Source organism: Topomyia yanbarensis, chromosome 2 (assembly GCF_030247195.1).
Source record: "Topomyia yanbarensis strain Yona2022 chromosome 2, ASM3024719v1, whole genome shotgun sequence".
NCBI lineage: Eukaryota > Metazoa > Arthropoda > Insecta > Diptera > Culicidae > Topomyia > Topomyia yanbarensis.
The window spans coordinates 412471947-412490553 of record NC_080671.1 but is presented as its reverse complement, the minus strand read 5'-3'; the positions used below and the strand labels follow the sequence as shown (position 1 = coordinate 412490553).

The window sequence follows — 18607 nt, the reverse complement described above, 5'->3', positions numbered from 1 at the left end:
TTTTCGTTGTTGGATGTTCGATGCTTGTTGTATTTTGAGTGACTCTGTTATAACAGTCTCTTTCTGGTTTACTATTTCGCTAGGTGTACTACTAGATGGTCTGAAGATATCGGGGATTATTGTTGGACCGTTAATTATTGTTTGGCCGGTTGTCTGTGGTGTAGCGGCAGTTGGTTTTGAATCAATAAATTGTTTGTTGGTTATTTGATTATGTTCTAGCAGCGTATTCCGACAGCTGTTTCTTAGTATTAATTGTAGTAGATTAAATTTCTTTAGTGATTTGGCATATGGCTTCCGTAATGTGCTGTATGGTTACATAACTGGCATGCGGCCGTCTGGCCATGGTATGTGCGTAGCGTTTTTTGACTATAAATAAAACCTTGTGGTGGTTTGGCTTCGAAAGTCAAGTAAGAAGAAATAGGTTGGTTCATTCGCTTTCTCAGCACTCAAACACCGTTGAAGACACCAGGGAAAAAGTTACTCCATGTGTCATTTCTAATGTATTCCACTTCTCAGTATTTCGTCATAAATCTTTTAATGAATTCAGAGCTAGTGCGCGGAGCCAAATCGTGTAGGCGAATCTCCGTCCTATCATTCTCAATATGCACGGAAATCTTGGTTTTAACGTTGTCTTATTCGACATCGTGTTGCATGATGTTTTTCTTCACACAACTTTCTGCCGCGTTGAAATTTGAAGAAATTTCGTAAAGTCGTTAGACGCTTCATGAAGTTCACATGACTACCCTGGATCTCATTCATTATACTTGGTGTTTCCGAGAGAAGTTCTAAAGATTTCCTTCATGTTGTAGGATTTTCTAGAGGCTCATAAAACATTTCTGAAGTTTGCAGAGCTACCCTGACTTTTGTAGGATATCCACGTGTCCACGAACGGCCCATTCTGCAGCTCATGGGCATTTTTGAATCAATAAAAATTCTCTGGAATTTAAAGAATTCTCTTAAATTCTATACTATTTTCTTAAACTACAACAAAGGATTTCTATGAAGTTCGACGGCCTTCCATGAAGTTCACAGGGCTACTATGAGGCTCAACAAAAATATCTTTAAATAGGACTTCGCTGAAATTCTAAGGATTTCTTGGAAACAAAGAAATCCTCTGCAATTCGTAGGATTTTTCTGAAAAACCATGTAAGCTTATTGCTTGATAGTTTTTTAAGATTCACTTATGGTATACTTGAATGTCAAAATAATTTATTGAGTTCGCTAATCTTCTCTGAGTTACATAGAACTTCAAATAAAGTATGTGGAAATTCCCCTGAAACTCGTTGACTCATTTTCTCAAAATTTACAAAATCAAATAGAATTAAACAAAATCAAACAAAACAATCTTTTTGCTGGTAGGTGTACGTACTATCGAGATAAAAGATATATACTATAACGGTGTACATTTATACTCTGGAACCTCCATTTATGAACCAAATCTGGGGCTTGTAAATTAAATTAGTTCATAAAAAATGTTCATTAATGGGCGAACACGAAATTATTGCAACACCGAAAATGTCATGCCAATTTTCTTATAATGTTTAATATCAAACCAAAATTTTAGGGTAGTTTTATACATATATTTACTTCAAAAATCAAAAGAAAAGTTAATCGATGGAGCCTTGAGTGTAAAATTGAACACATTTTCGCTTGATGCCCTCCATCAAAGTCTTTACAGTGTCTTCCGGTACCAGTTTCTCAGTCTTTTTTGCATATTCTTAACATGTCCTTCTCGTCTTTGACTGTCTTCTTGCTCTTCCGAAGTTCCCGCTTCATCATTGCCCAGTACTGCTCCACCGGGCGCAGCTCCGGACAGTTTGGCGGATTCGTGTCCTTTGGAACAAAATGGACAGAATTGGCCTCATACCACTCCAGGACACTTATAGAATAGTGGCATGATGCCAAATCTGGCCAAAATTGCGGAGCTCCGTCGTGCTGCTGCAAGAACGGCAAAAAGCGCTTCTCGAGGCACTCAGATTTGTAGATCTCGCCATTTACTGTGCCCTTTGTCACGAAAGGCTCACTCCTCAGTCTGCAAGAGCAGATGACCTGCCAAATGAGATATTTGGAGGCGAACTTCGACATTTTCTTCTTCTTAAATTTGTCGTCCACGTAGAACTTGCTCTTGCCGGTGAAAAACTCCAACCCCGGAATTTGCTTAAAATCGGCTTTTATATACGTTTCGTCGTCCATCACACAGCAGCCATATTTTGTCAGCATCTTCTCGTAGAGCTTCCGTGCCCGATTTGTAGCCATCGATTATTGCCGCTCATCGCGGTTTGGGAAGTTTTGTACCTTGTATGTATGTAGTCCAGCTCTCTTCTTTGCATTCTGGACGTAGTTCTGCGACATGCCGATCTTTTTAGCCAAATCACGGCTTGAGACGTTGGGATTTGCTTTAATCATCCGCTTCACCTTTCCCTCCGTCTTTTTGTTCTCCGGTCCCAGTTTTCTTCCAGCTCCTTTGCCGTGGTCCAACGTCAACCGCTCCTGGAACCGCTTCAACACTCTGGAGACGGTTGAATGGTGAATGCTCAACATTTTTCCCAACAGCCGGCGCGAGAGGTCAGGAAATTCCAGGTGTTTGGAAAGAATTTGTTCTCTCGACTCGCGTTGGTTCACCTCCATTTTCGTTGAATCGAAAAAAACGACTTCGAGTTTGACAGCATGTAAACAATACACATCAATGAGAAAGTGTGCCCTGTTGAATGTGTCGCAATAATTTCGTGTTCGCTCTTTATTTGGATTTAATTCGTAAGAAAAACAGTTCTCTTCACATTCTTATAGAATTTCCTTTCGTAAAATTACTTCACAAAATGGAATGATAATATAACTTAAAACAAATCCCTATAAAACAGGTAGACAGAAATGGTTATATTTATACAGGTTTCATGTATTCCAAGAACTCCCTATCTACAAGCTTAACCGAAAGATAATTTTTAATCATTCATGAACGTGGTACATGGCACATGGAGATTCATAATACATAGTTGAATGAAATATTGCGTTAAATTGGTGTTTGTGATTATCGAAGAACTTTCTGAAATACAGATCTAAAAGCGTAGTGAAAAACATGTTTACGTATTTTGTCTGCATGTTCCTTGAGATTCACGTCATCATGCTCAAGTCTATATAATATAAAATTCAACGGATGTCATAGGTCGTCTTTGAGCACAGGTCTGAAGATCTGCATTCGAAACCGCCGCAAAGAATAGCAGATAAAACGCATGGATCAAAAAAAAGCGAAAGTGAGCAGATGATGGAAACCGATGCTGGGCACCATTTTAAAATTAAAGCTGGGGAGTTTCGGATGAGCAAAAGTCTCCATAACACTAAGAATATGGGTATTGATGGAACGGACTTGACAAGTAGATGACGGTAATTGATGAGCGGTGTCATTTTGAAATCCAAGACGGCGACTACCAATTGAGTAAAGCTCATTCTAACCCAAAAAAATAGAAATATTTTTGGAATGGGCTTGAGGAGTAGGTGAAGGAAAATGAACGCATTTCAAATTCCAAGAATGCAACTTTCAGTTCTACGAAATTCTCTATAACCTCAACAATACGGGGTATTTTTTGGAAAGGGGTTGACGAATAGATGACGTAAATCGATACTTGACGCCTTATTCAAATGCAATATGGTGACTTTTTGGATATTTTTGGAACGGACTTGACAAGTAAATTATGGAAAACGATGAGTGACGTTATTTTGAACTGGCTTGACGACAAGATGAACCGATTCTTGGCGCCATTTTAAAATCCAACATGACGACATTCAGTGAAGCAAAATTGTCCATAGTCTCAAAAAATGGGTGTTTGTTGGAAGGAATGAATTTTGGGCATTTTTGAAACGGATGACGGAAATGTCATGTTGAAGTCCAAGATGGTGATTTCCGGTTGAACAAAATATTCTTCAACCATGTCATATGAATAAATTTATTTAAACTGGAAGTCGCCATCTTGAATTTTCAAATAGCTTCATACATCGATTTCCCGCATGTACTCGTCAATCCCTTTCCAAAAATGTCCACATTGTTGAGGATATAGAACATTTTTCTAAAGTCGATATGTCCAATTTGAAAATGGCTTCACACATCAATTTCCGTCATCTCTTCGTCAATCCCATTCCAAAAATACCCGAATTACTGGTGTTATAGAGTATTTATCTAAATCAGAAGTCGCCATCTTGGATTTCTAAATGGCTTCCGATATCGATTTTCGTACTCAACTTTTATTCATAGTTAGCTAAGAATATGTAAAATTGTATACAACTTCTTAATGTACTGTACGCATTAAAACTTTATGTACGAGGTTGGTTCGGAATTTCGAATTTACTTCGGAAAAAAATTACTCATATCGAATATTACACAAAAAACTTCGTAATTTTCCTTAACATTTTATCCTTCAAATACTTAAAACTATTTTAAAGAGCGATAAATAATTTAACACAAACTCTATTTCTAAGTTAGGTGTTGTGCCCGCATGCGTAAATTGGTTCATCCAATCTTTTTACTTGGGGAAAAAATAAATGTTGCATACCTATAAGCGTTTGACTTTCATGCCAAAAAACAGAGTTCGTTGCCATATACTCGTCAGTAGCTCAAAGTTTCTGTGCTTGGCTAACCGAGACATTACTCAGTATCAGCCAGTTGCTTTAGGCGTTCACATATGTTGTGTAAACTGTTTGCATTTAATATATAACTGGTGCCACTTTGCTGTTAGTTTGGATATATAGTCTAACTGACAGTAAGTTGGTTCAGTTACTGAGGAATGGGAACACGAAGCATTCAAATTCAACTTTTCTTTTTTACAAACTATAAAACTTCTTAAGGGTATATTCACTACCCCATAAAAATGAGTACAACGGATTTTAGCTTTTGTATTATCATAATCTTCAAAACTTTTTTCACCAGTCTACTTTCTCATCTCGCACAAGAGAAAAGCCCAATATTGCTCTACTATAGCTATATCAATAAAACAAATACACCTACATACAGCTACACCACGTAAGAAACACTGTACATTGATAACGTTTAAAAGTTTAATTCAGGTAGAAATTCCCATTACGAAAGGCAGCATGGAAAACGTTGTCGGCCTGACAACGTTAAAAATACACATCAAACTCCCAGTAAGTCCAGCCGGGAAATGTGCTGAAACTCTGGCTGATTCTAGCTAATACCCCGGCTCCAGTGACACAACCGATTCTAATTAGAATTAGTTGTGTCACTAGAGTCGGCTTACTAGGCGATCAAAACAATTCACTGGTTTCTGATGACGTTTTCGTGCTTAAGTGATTTTACCCAAGCTTCATGAAACAACAACTTTACAATTCTTAAGGGAGTACCCGCATTTTTCGAAACACTTTTTATTTTTATTGGAAAATAAAAAAATATATATTTTTTTTTGCAATTTAATTGCATGGCAATTTTGTAGTAATTTTGCTGAAGACATTATTTACCTATAAATTTGTAGGGGCGATATGTATCTATGTGCTGATATGGCTATCTATGTGCAAATGAGAGTCTCTCTTTGTTTACTTTCTCTTTCGATTATTACGGCTTCACTATTAATCTTTCCACGAATTATCCAGTACATATCGGAAGAGTATGATGCGAACTAGCATATCATACAAAGTGTCAAGCAGAGAGGCTCTCATTTGCACATAGAACCTTTTTAATAAGTTCTCTTGATACAATCAATTTCTATTAAATAAGCTTATTCAAGCTACTTTGTTTTGATGTCAGTTTGTGGTAACATATTGGAATATTGTTTTCTGGGTCATCAAACTGCCCAATTGCGATTTAAAGTTTTTGGCCGTCCTTACATAGACGATACCGTGTTTGAACTGCTGAAACTCTGAAATATTTTAAATTGGTGATTTGAACTACTTGTGAATGTAACTTACCTGCTGTATGGTTTGGTGCTGGTATTTTCCCACCCTTCCAATTCCACTTCTTCCTTCTCCTTTCCTTCCGCACAGGAAAGGCTGAGCAGTCACGGCAAGGCACAAATCCCAGACGACATATGGAGTACGTGCCATTTGAGCCAATATATTCTGATTCATGATTCCTGATGAATACAACACGATTCGAACGTAGGAGCAGGACACTAGATCAGACCAAAATGGCGTTAAACTCACTGCATGTATCTCGCCAATCGCTAACACTAATCAGACGGTACACTCGCAATTAAAATCACAGAGCTCTGAATCCGACCCGACTACCGATAATGTGATTAATTCTAGAGAAAATTTTCAATAGGACGTATGTAACATTGAGAGCCTCTCTTTGTTTACTTTCTCTTTCGTTTATTACGACGTCATTACAACACTTTGTACTGATTTTCCAGTACATATCGAAAACCGACGGTTTTTACTACAATATTATGCAAAGAGTAGAGTAGTAAATGTTGAAATGGCCGAGTAATGAACAGAAGAGAAAGACCTCAAAGAGAATCTCTCATTGTTACTTACGTCCTATTGAAAATTTTCGTTACTTACGTCCTATTGAAAATTTTCTAGAATTATACGAAGCGCTCACTCACGATTGTCTATCAGAATGTCCGTGGATTACGTACGAAGACTCAAGAGATCTTTAGAGCATTATCTGTTTCTGACTATGACGTAGTATTATTAACAGAAACATGGCTTAACGATGATATTCTCAATGCTGGACTGACCGACGAGTATGAGATATATCGATGCGATCGAAATTGCTCTACCAACCGTGCCCTTCGTGGTGGTGGTGTATTGATAGGCATCAAAAAGGAAAATCGAAGCAATATTGTGACCGTCGATGGAGACGCCCGCCTAGAACAAGTAGTAGCTCGTATATATTACGGGCAGTGTCTCTCGTTGTATGTGCGATTTACCTACCACCGAATTCTGATCTCGCTTTGTATGAACAGCATGCTGCCTGTGTCAATCGACTGTACGATCAAATTGGTACCAACGATAGGGTGGTGGTTTTAGGCGACTATAATTTACCTCAGTTACGTTAGAGTTTCGATGACGAAGTTGGATGTTTTATTCCAATAAATGCCTCCTCGGAACATGAAATTTTGTTAGTCGAAACCATGATCGCTTCTGGCCTACAACAAGTGAACTATTTGACAAACGAGAATGGCAGGTTGCTTGATTTAGCGTTTGTTAGTAACACTGGCGGATGCGAAGTATTGGAGCCACCCGTACCGTTAATGAAATTAGATCGTCACCACAATTCGTTTGTGTTGAAAGTTGACGTTGTGTTTCCCGAGTCTATGAATGACGATGTTAATTTATTCTACGATTTTAATCAATGCGATTATGATGAATTAAATACTGAAATTTCACGAATAAATTGGGTTGAGATATTAACGCAGGGTACTCTGGATGAATCTGTGAATAGATTTTATCACGAACTGGAATCAATATTTCAACAACTTGTGCCTAGGAGGGAACGCACGCGCCGCCCGAACAATAAACGACCTTGGTGGAATGCTGAGTTACGAAATCTTCGAAATCGTCTCAGGAAGGCTCGAAAACGATTTTTTAGAACAAGAGGCGAAACCGACAAAACGTCCGTGCGGGAATTAGAATTCCAGTTCGAGCTCGTGAATACAGCATACTTTCGCTCATATGTTTCCCGAATTGAATGCAACATGAAGGACAATCCAAAGCAGTTTTGGTCTTACCTGCTGAACAAAAAGTGCTCCAGTGGAATTCCGGAATGCGTCAACGATCGAGACAAGACATCAACGTCACCAGCGGAGTCAGCAAATCTATTCTCGTCATTCTTTCAAAACGTGCTAAGTAATAACTCACCACCTTTGTCTGAATCGTACTTGACTAGTTTGCCAATGTTCACTCTGAATTTGCCTGCAACATCATTCACTGAACATCCGGTACATATTAATCTTCGGGGGATTGACAGTTCCAAGGGCCCGGGGTCCGACAGGCTACAACCATCCTTCATCAAGAATTGCTCTTCATCTTTGGCGCTTTCAGCATCTCTATTATTCAATCGCTCTCTTGCTGAAAATGGTTTCCCCACGAAGTGGAAGGAAGCTTTGATAACTCCAATCCACAAAACAGGCAACGTACATGATGTCACCAATTATAGAGGAATTTCAATCTTAAGCTGCCTCCCTAAAATCTTCGAGAGTATGTTGTTAGATGTTATCTACCCCGCGTTAAAACACATCATCACTTTGGACCAGCATGGTTTTGTAACAAAGCGCTCGACAACTACAAATCTGATGAGCTACGTGTTGTCGCTAATTGATAAATTGGAAAAACGATAGCAGATTGATGCGGTGTACATCGACTTCTCGAAAGCTTTCGACCGTGTTCCTCATCAGCTTGCTGTGGAAAAGCTAAGACGGACTGGACTGCCGAACTGGCTGACTAATAGGATCTCCTCGTATCTTGCGAACCGTAGCGCCTCGGTGCGACTTGGAACTACACTCTCGGATCCTTTCCACATTTCATCGGGCGTTCCTCAAGGGAGTCATCTCGGACCTCTTCTATTTGTACTCTTTGTGAGCGACCTCTGCAGTGAATTATCGTCTTCTAAAGTCATGTATGCTGATGATCTGAAAATTTACCGTATCATAACAACTATGGTAGACTGTTGTGCATTGCAAATGGACGTCGATAGGATCATTGACTGGAGCGACAGAAACGGAATGAGTGTGAATATTCAAAAATGCAGTACAATCACTTTTACACGAGTACATACTCCAATTAAGTTCGAATACTCAATGTGTTCTTCTCCCGTAGAACGAGTTGTATCCGTCAAGGACCTTGGTATCATTCTCGACTGTAAGCTACGCTTTACCGCACATTACTCTTCCATTATAGCTAAAGTCTACGCTATACTTGGACTCATCAAACGCAACAGTCGTGATTTCAATGATGTGTATTGTCTAAAAACGCTAAACATTACACTGGTACGCAGTATTCTAGAATATGGCGTTACTGATACGACTCCGTATCACACCATACACATTGATCGTATCGAACGGGTACAGAAGAACTTTATCAAGTTTGCACTTCGTCGGTTACCCTGGCAAAACCGTTTCCAGCTTCATCCATATGAAGATCGCTGTATCCTCATCAATCTCCCTACACTGCGAAACAGACGGATCTTTCTGCAACGACTTTTCATTTTCGACCTTCTGACGGATAACATAGACTCCCCAGCGCTTCTAGCAATACTCGACCTCAACGTTCCGGGAAGATCTTTCCGGAGAATTGATTTTTTTTGACGCTCAACACATCGCACGCAGCACGGCCAGAATAATCCTTTGGATGTTTGCTGTCAACTCTTCAATAGTGCCTAGCATTTGTTTGATTTTAATATTAGTAGAGAATCGTTTAAATTAAAAATGGGATTAAGTTAGTATTTAGTCTAAGTCTGTGCGATGTAACTTTTGACGTAGGACTACGTCTTTGTTTTCGGTATGGGGGTGCACTCTGCAAATTCTACATAAATGGTATGTAACGAAAAGTGGTCCAATTTTAAACGCATATAATTCAACCATCTCACGAAAAATTTTCAAATTTTTTGCGCAAATCGCCCCGAAGTACTTCTAAGAATAGATTCCAATACATAAACCCAAAGATTTTTGATATCATAGCATTAAAAAATTAAATAATATACAACCTTGTCAAAATATCGCGCATTAACACACAGAAGATAGCGCTTCCCAAGCCCTGTACGACGGATTGGTATACCTAGCGCGCAACGCTTCTATGAATGACGTCATCATCGACTATTTAAAGAACGGACTTGGCCAGACACGCTCAGTTCCCTGTTGAACGGCTGGCGAAGCAGATCACTGCGCTGTGTTTTTTACAGCCAGTGTAGCTGAGCTAGAAGTCCGTTACACTGGCTATGGAGGGACGCTACCCTGTGTCATCCAACAGGCGACCGCTCCAACTGCTTCCTAAATGCCGCTGTAATGTTGCCAGTAAATTTTTGGTTTAACTAGCACATGTATTTGCTATTTGCGCTTGAAATTAAGTAATGTAGTGGTAGTAATAAGCTTCCCATTTTGGTTTAAACGCAAGGACAGTTTTTAAAACAGGATTTGAATAATTAGTTTAGCTCATCTAAGCAATTTTATCAATTCTGTAATTTAAAGGGAATTATACGGAACTTGGTGAATTTGGCCTCACTTGCAACTGGTATAATCAACCTGCATAAAGTGTTGTATAACGCAGGGCTGTTTTTTGGAACAAAATCATTCAGCCCTTCGCTATGCACAATCACGATATTATGACAGATGGGCTAAGCGCGGCCGTTCCTTTCAATCGGGAAAGGCCGCGTGGAATTTTGGTGAAACGCGCTAATAGTGACATGGTGGTACTAGTTGTCTCTTTCGCTCTACCCATCATCATTCATAAGTGAATGAGATATTACAATCACCTTATGTTTCTTGTTAGACATGTTTTGTACACTGGTAAAAATACTTCGTCATAAACACATTTTTACAAACATGATTCTTGATTTCTAAACATGTTCAAAAATGAGACATGTTTATAGCGAGTGGGTAAAATGAACATGTGGCGGTGGTAAAATGAACAGCTTCTGGTGACCTGCAAAATGTCCTGTATGTATGCAATGCGCAGCGTTGGATAGCATTTTCCGATCAATGCTAATATCATAACAAATCATGAGCTTTGCATACACACAGGGCATTTTGCAGGCAATAAAATTGTCACGGAAGAATTGAATTTTCATGACGTAATATTAACCATTTTACAATCCTGTGGCATCGAAACACATCTACAAACTTGGGGTTATCCATGGGTGTTTGAACTTTTAGGATCTGTTTGAGAGCGACTAGAAAGCTTGTTCTATACATGAGATGTGATTATATTGTCTAAAATTTGATTTTTCTTCACCGGTCCAGGTGTTTTTTCCCACACACTAAGTACTAAGAAAATAAATATTTTACATTAAGTAGTATAGTCCTACGTCTACAGTTCGTGCAACCCCATAGAGCTGCCCCTTGTAGTTTTTTAAATCGAAGACAATACAATACAAAAACTGTTGACACATTTTTGTATATAATAAAAAAAATCCAGTAGTGATATACTTACACCTCATCCACAAATCGTCGCTGTAAACACGAATCTCAAAGCTGCATTCTATCGTGTAGATTCACTTTCTTTTACTGGAAACAATAGAGATGCAGAGTGCTTCGTCAAATATTACAGGTTGGCGTAAATCATGTCTCGTAGGGTACCTAATTTTGGCCCCATTATTCAATTAATTACGCAGCCTACAATCGATGAAATGTGCATAAGTATCCTTGCATCGTTACCAAGAACCAATACATTACAAAAATGTCCTAAGAATGATGAAATACTTCTATGAGCGCAACGAAAACTCGAATCGAATGCTCCAATTATCGTACTACCATTTGAGCCAATGCGTTGAACAAAGATGGCATACGCTGCTCTAACTAACGGTTTCAAATGGATAGGACGATAATAGAAATAGGAAGCAATCTCGGGCCCTTGTTTTTTCTTTGTTCTTCAATGTCGTTTGTTATGTTATACCTCCATGGTGTAAAGTTATATACGCTAATAATCTCAAACTATTTCGCATTGTATCGCACTACAGCGACACTTCGTTGCCTTTTGTAATTGGTGTATTCGCAACTTGCTGGCTCTAACGCTCTTTAGCTACGCGATCTCCAGGGAATCGCTAAACATTCAAAAACCATTAATCATACGCTATACCACATACAATTTTAAGCATTTTAAGATATGCAAAAGAGTTGACGAATCTGTATTGATCCGTATTGTTTGTTCTGTTTTTCTTGGAATCATCAGTACCCAGTACTAGGGGTTTGCTCAGAAATACAAATAATGGTTTCATTTTTTGAACTAGCCCTTATCCGGCGCTAGCTTAGTGTTATCATTAAATTAGTATCGGATTCTGATGAGACGAAATCGAAACGCAAATTCCATAACCATTTTAATACTTGTTTGTTGTCCTTATACGAGCATTTGGACTAACAGAATGGAGGCAGTTCAAACAAGATTACTCCGCCTTACTCTTAGATCTTTACCGCGATGTAACCAAGCAAAGCTACTACCTTACATCGATCGCTGTCAACTTTTCAATATGGAAACCCTGATGTCTATACACAGCAACTTTCTACATCCCAATCTTCAGAAGATAAAATCACGAAGCCATTCAATCGAATTGAAAACCAAATTACATAATACATTACAGTGTTCTATACTGACATAAAACATTTACAATGCTGCGCTACGCCTTTTTCTAACGGCAAATTACCATTAACCAACTACAACCCTGCCTCCCCGGAAATCTATCCAAACCGCGCAAGGAAAACCGCAATAACGAAGAGAAGATTACCGCACTCACTGCAACTGAAACGAGATTAAGTTTGGCAAAGTGAAAAAATCAAAAGTTACATAAACCGATAGTTTCGCATCGCGACTTATACCAGCAGCCTTACCCAACAACTCTAGGCATCGCCGCCGCCGCCACACCACAGGGCAACATCTTGTTCAAGCGGTTCGTCATAGCCGACTTCGGTTTTGAAGTGCATGCGGTGTGCGGTGGTCGCGTTAGAGAGTTGCAACCACCGCGATGTGAGTAGCGAGTAAATAAAAAAACAGCAAAAAGACTGAACATAGACGAGTGCCCGTAATGAGTGTGTTTTGTGTTTAGTCTTTTCAGTGAAGGGTCGAGAAAACCTACCTAAAGCGAGTGAGATAGAAGTACGACCGAATGTGTACCAAACAGTAACTAGAATAAACCAAAAATGAGTAATTAATACTGGCTACCTTTACCTACATATGTACGTGCATACATGTGGTTGAACCACTTTTGCCGTCCAGCGGATCCGTTCAAGCAGTCACGGCTAGCCGGGCAGGTTCCGCGAACACGGCTCCGCTCCTACGAGATAGGTAGGTAAGTGACGGGGAGTGTTTAGTCTTGCTTCTCTTCTGCAGGTTTGCCTATATCGCAGTTTTGTTTTCATTGCATATATTGAAAGGTTAATTTTTGGTATTATTTTAAATTACTCTCGTCCAGTAATTTATGTGCACAGCGGCGTTCGCTAAGATGGTTTACACGTTTCACGCCCTCACAAAAATGCGACTAAAGCTCGCAAATCTCTGGACAACCAATTACGTCATATCGCTCGTGTCTGTTTGTTGACAGTTCATAGGACTAATTAAACAAGACCTTCACCAGTCTCCATCTGTCCGGTAATAAAGCGTTGATTGCTGTGTCACTCTTCAACACTACTTCGGTCCCATCAAGCAAATGGTCATAAATCTGGGCAAATGGATCTACTCATGACGAACAATATTTCTCCATCAAACCAACGCCATTTCCTGCTGTGACGAATATTTTTATTTTGTCGTCGGAATGTGCTTGGATCTAAATAGGTCACCAGTGGATGTCCACCAGTGCACTGGCGTCTCTGAGTATGCGTACGGAAATATCTTCTCCCCCGCTACGTCCCATGGATAGTGACTAGACACAAACATAAAATTATCCGACCCTGCTGGGACGGGCGACCTCCACGTTGTAGGAAAACCGGCTCCGATTATTATCCTCGCATTTCCTAGATGCTATAAATTTTCCATATCAACGATCGGCTATGGTCGCCGTGGGCGTAAATACAACAGGAAAAGAATTATCGAAAGCACAGGACTTTATCGCAGTCGGTCATCTTTAGTTTCTGACAAACAGTAGACGAGCTGATATCCTGTCGTTTAACGAGCCATTTTATGGCGTCCACATTTTCACCAGGCCGCTCTGTGCTGCGGGTCCTGTGAACCTCGATCGAAGGGGTTATACGCACTTGCCGCACTGAGCAGGGAAGTGCAGTGAAAGTTTGCTGGATGCATTTTGTTACATTAACCCTTAAATGCATGAAACTCATGTTTCCTAGGTACTGGATGCATACAATACCTCTTGTTAAGGCTTTATATCACGGAATTCGGTATGTTGCCAAATGGCAACAGTATGCATTTAAAGGATAAGGATTGCCTTTTCCCTAGCTCTATGTTTGTACTGATAAAACCACACAACGTTTCCGTTCATGTCCCATCGACCATTGTGCTGATTATTACAATCTAAGTTAGAATAAAAAAATAAATGTTATTTTACTATGATGTAGAATTACGCGCAGCACACTGTAAAATAACATTTCTCTGCAAATATTAAAGTAAGACCTGTACGCACAAATTCAACCTACACAATTAACAGATTTTGATAAGCCTTTGAGACTGAATACACACAGTGGCGTAGCCAGGGGGTTTTAGAGGTTAAACCTCCTCCCCCCCCCAAACCAAAGTTAATTGGATTGAAAACATTAATTGATACTGATGAATTTAATTAAATATTCCACAAAATCTTTTTGGAAAAATATTCTTCGATTACTACATTGAGAACCGTGTTTAAAGCGTCATGAGGACTTTAGGAAAATTGTGTGAAGGGGATCTTGTAACTTTTTTTTTAATCTAAAGTTTTATTTGAAACGGATCAATGCGTTAGCACAACTGAGCCGTGGGTCTTTTAATTTTGTTTTACAATAAGTAAAAATAAAAAAAATCTAAGAATGTCGGTCTGCCAGATCTTGTTGACGCAGTTTGCTGCTGCGTGTGTTTCCGTTTTTTGGAGCTAGCATCAATTCGGCGCTAGCTTAGTCCTGTCACTAAGTTAGTGTCAGATTCTGATGAGATGAAGTCGAAACGCAAATTGCATAACTAATTCAGTTATAGGGTTTGTGTTCTCAACTCGCAATAATTGTTTTAAACAATTTTCTCTGTAGTGCAGAAAAGAATAGTTTTTACCGAAATTTTTCTTCACTAAGGACAAATATAGCATGTTCATTTACATCTCGATATGCTGCATTCATTAAGCCTTCATATTTTGAACAAAATTGTTTAAAATTACATTATTAACAACTTTACTGAAGGCACCAAGTCTCTTACTATTTTTGAAGAGCTAATTTTCCATAATTACCTCTATGATAATTAATCACTAAAATTATTATATCAAGGTACGCGCTGTTTTATATTGGAAAACTTCTAGAAGTTGACAAACCTTCAAAGGCAAGTATTATTATATTAGGTGATCTTGAATGCTGAAAATTTGTTCGAACATTTATCCCACTTTAAAAGATCGCAATTTTTGACTTCATTGACATATTATAAAGAAAATAATCTATAGAGGTTTGAAAACTATTTCATGCTGTTTCTTCTTGTTTGTAGACTGCAATGACATCTGTTAGATACCGTAAACCGGGGTGACATTGATCACTTTTCGAAGTAATCATTACATATTTTTAGACGCAAGACGTTTTTTTTTCAAGTTTAATATTTTTAAACCATGTACTTGTGTATGGAGAACAAGATTGGATGGTTTTACCTAAAATAGTCCGCTTACAGCTATTTTTCCAAAAATGATGTCAAGTTGAAGTCCGTTTTCGTAGTCCGGGGTGACTTTGATAACCTGCATGTTCACCCACATTAAGTTATTGATGTCAATGTTTTTCATTCAAATGTTTGTTAAAACTAATTCTGAAAAGATACTCTTTGTTAAATAGATGTTAATTGGTATTATAAAAAGTATTTCAATGTACTGTAAAATTCGAGTAACCAAAATTCGTATAATTTGTGTCCATCTAGCATAAAAGATTCTGAAAACATTTAAAGCTGCTAAAAAAATTATTTTAGTGCTTTACTGTACAAAAAGCTTCATCCATTTTAACACGTTGGAATATTGAACAATAAAAAAAATATTGCGAATTTTAGCTTAAAATAATTTGAAATAATTGCCAACTAGTTTGACAAAAAATGTATTTAAAATAAACAAACTCTTAAAACTAAATTTGGCACATCCCAATGTAAAGGAAAATAAAAACTTGCTTGTAATTTATTACTCTTTCCCAAATCTGAGATTTATTTGTTTTATAAAAAATAGACACGTTACGATGCTTCGTAAAAATAAGGTAAAGTCAAATTTCGGTTTTTTGTAGTTTTTATACCCAAAAACCGGACAATATACTCAAAAAGTATAACAAATCAGTATTTTATTAGTTTAGAGCAAAAATAATTTAAAATTAAAATGATTCGGTAGACTATTCTGGTTTAATAAGCGATTTACGAAAAAAGTTTCGAGTGATCAAAGTCACCCCGATGATCAAAGTCACCCCGGTTTACGGTACTTATGTTTCTGAATTTTTAATAATTTATCAAACTCATACTAAATTTTGGCATTTTTCGAAAAATTTACGATTTTCGTCAAAAATTTCTGGCTACGCCACTGAATACACAGTTCGCTTCGCTTACTTTTTATTGCAAGTATCTCAAACATTGAACTAATAAATAGCTTTTGCAGAATTTTTCGTAGGTTATCATCATAATATGCAAAAATGGAGTTATTATGTTGGTCTATAAAAGATTCTGGGAGAGAGGGATAACTTCTCAACTATCACAAAAATAAATCATGTTGTTTTTAGGTCGCTGATTACGATTTTGTTAGCAGAATTTTAAAATTACACACTGGCAACCATTTTTAATAAATTTGCGAATTTTGTTACAAAGAGCATAAAACTCGATTTGCGAGAGTTTTTGGGGTCGCTGTTTACGATTCTGATATCAGAATTCGTAAATTAAAAATGGTGCCTGCAAAATGGCAACCATTTTTTACGAAATATGAAATTTAGCCAAACCCAGTCGCCACATTTGATCCGCCATTTTTAATTTGACAATTCTAACGTCAGAATCAGAATCACCGACTCCGAAAACTCCCTTGTAAGATGTTTTAGGTCAATATAAAAAACATTAAATTTAGCCAAGCGCAATCGCCATATTGGATCCGCCATATTGTATTTTACATTTTCGACGTCAGTATCAGAATCAGCGACTCTGAAAACCTTTATAAGGCTAAAAATAACAGTATTAACAATGAAAAAATTCGCGTCGCAAAGGGTTAATAGGTCTGTCCACTGCACACCCGGATCGGTGACCACATCGTCTATCTGTCAGGCACATAGATATGATAATACTGCGTTAAGCGATAGCAGCATGCAAATTGGTGTTCTGGAACACCACCAAAAACCCAGTTGAGGGAAGATTATATTTTTAATTCGAAGAATATATAGAAATTTCCTTTGGAAGATCGCTAATTTTCATGTGCAGATCAGTGGGTTTCTCGCCCTTTGCTATTTATGCACGTGGGTAGCACGTAGTGCAAACATTATTTTTCAAACACTATTCAGATAGGTCGATATTTTTATCAGAATTTTGAACAATGATTATAAAATAGTTCGAGTGGTATCCTTCTTCAACTACGCTTTTAATAATTTTTTTATATGGAACACGAAGTACTATACGTTTCCGGAGCTATTTCGCGCTATTGTGCTGCTTGCTAGGCAACGAAGCTTCTGCGTGCTTGCAGGAGGTGCGAAAGGCACATTCAGCCGGCCTACCGCTGCTGTCTGACGCTGTTCGGAAGTAGTCCAGTGATCATCTTACACGTGAATAAGTAGGAATTTGAGCAGTTTCTACGTGCTGGTGCGAAGTGCGACCAGTGTTGTGCCACAGCTGGTGCACTCCACATGAAGATGGATGACATAAAAGACTCATCTATCTCCGATTTGAATGATTTTGTTCTCTCCCTAATATCCCATAAGGTTTGATCCTGGCACTCCCGTCTATCCTTCTTTCTGTATCACAAAATGTCGAAATTACAAAGATCAGACCAAATAAGGTTCGCATTGATTTATCTTACATGAAACAAGCAAAAGCGGTTGCTTGCCGTTAATTCTTCACGTTGGATCATCGTCTATGTGTAACTGCGCTTAACGTGGAGATTGACGGTGTGGTCACTGAGTTTAGTCTGACCGTGAAAGAGTTACAGAAGCACTGAGTTTGCCGTTTCAAGAACTTTTCGCTTTAGCCAGTTAAGATACTTGAGTGCTGGAAATTACGTTCGTCTTCGTTCGTAGATGGGGTGAAGACGAATTCGACATTAAACTCTTTTCGATCAACTTTCGCTGGGTCTGCTCAGGCCAGTCACGTCTATATTGACAAGATTCGTCTGCCGGTTCACCTCTTTGTACCACAAATTATGCCTTGAATGTAAAAAGTTTGGTCATACGGCAACCTATTGTGACAAGAAGGCACGATGCGAAAAGTGCGAAGAGAATCACGAGAAAGAGAATTGTCGAAATGTGTTTCTAGTACTAGTACTGGTACGAACCCGAAACTTTAAATTCATACAGCTGTATCGAAGAAAGTGAAGTCCTCTACAATCCCCAATTAACAGCCGCAAAAGTGAGAAGGCCCATTGATGAATTGTTCTAACGTTGCTGTGGCCTGGATCTTCAAAATTTTAGATATATCGAAGCCTATTAAATCACTTCTAATAGCAATTCTTCCAACAGCAAGAACATTATCAAAGCAGTTAATTTCCTAATGGCCTCACCTTGTAACGATCTCATCTTTCGATGGTGGATTCATCAATTGAAGTCAGGAATACGGTAACTGTTCTACAGTGGATTTGTAGAAGCATTTCTAAATTTAATTTAGCTCTTTGTAACGATGACAAAACAAAACATAA

At 38.4% G+C, this 18607-nt stretch overlaps 1 protein-coding gene across 1 annotated transcript in view; it reads left to right on the top strand.

Moving 5' to 3' along the window:
• Positions 1-18607, top strand: part of LOC131685081 (phospholipid-transporting ATPase ID) — a 139508-nt gene that overhangs the window by 1777 nt on the left and 119124 nt on the right. The window lies entirely within an intron of this gene.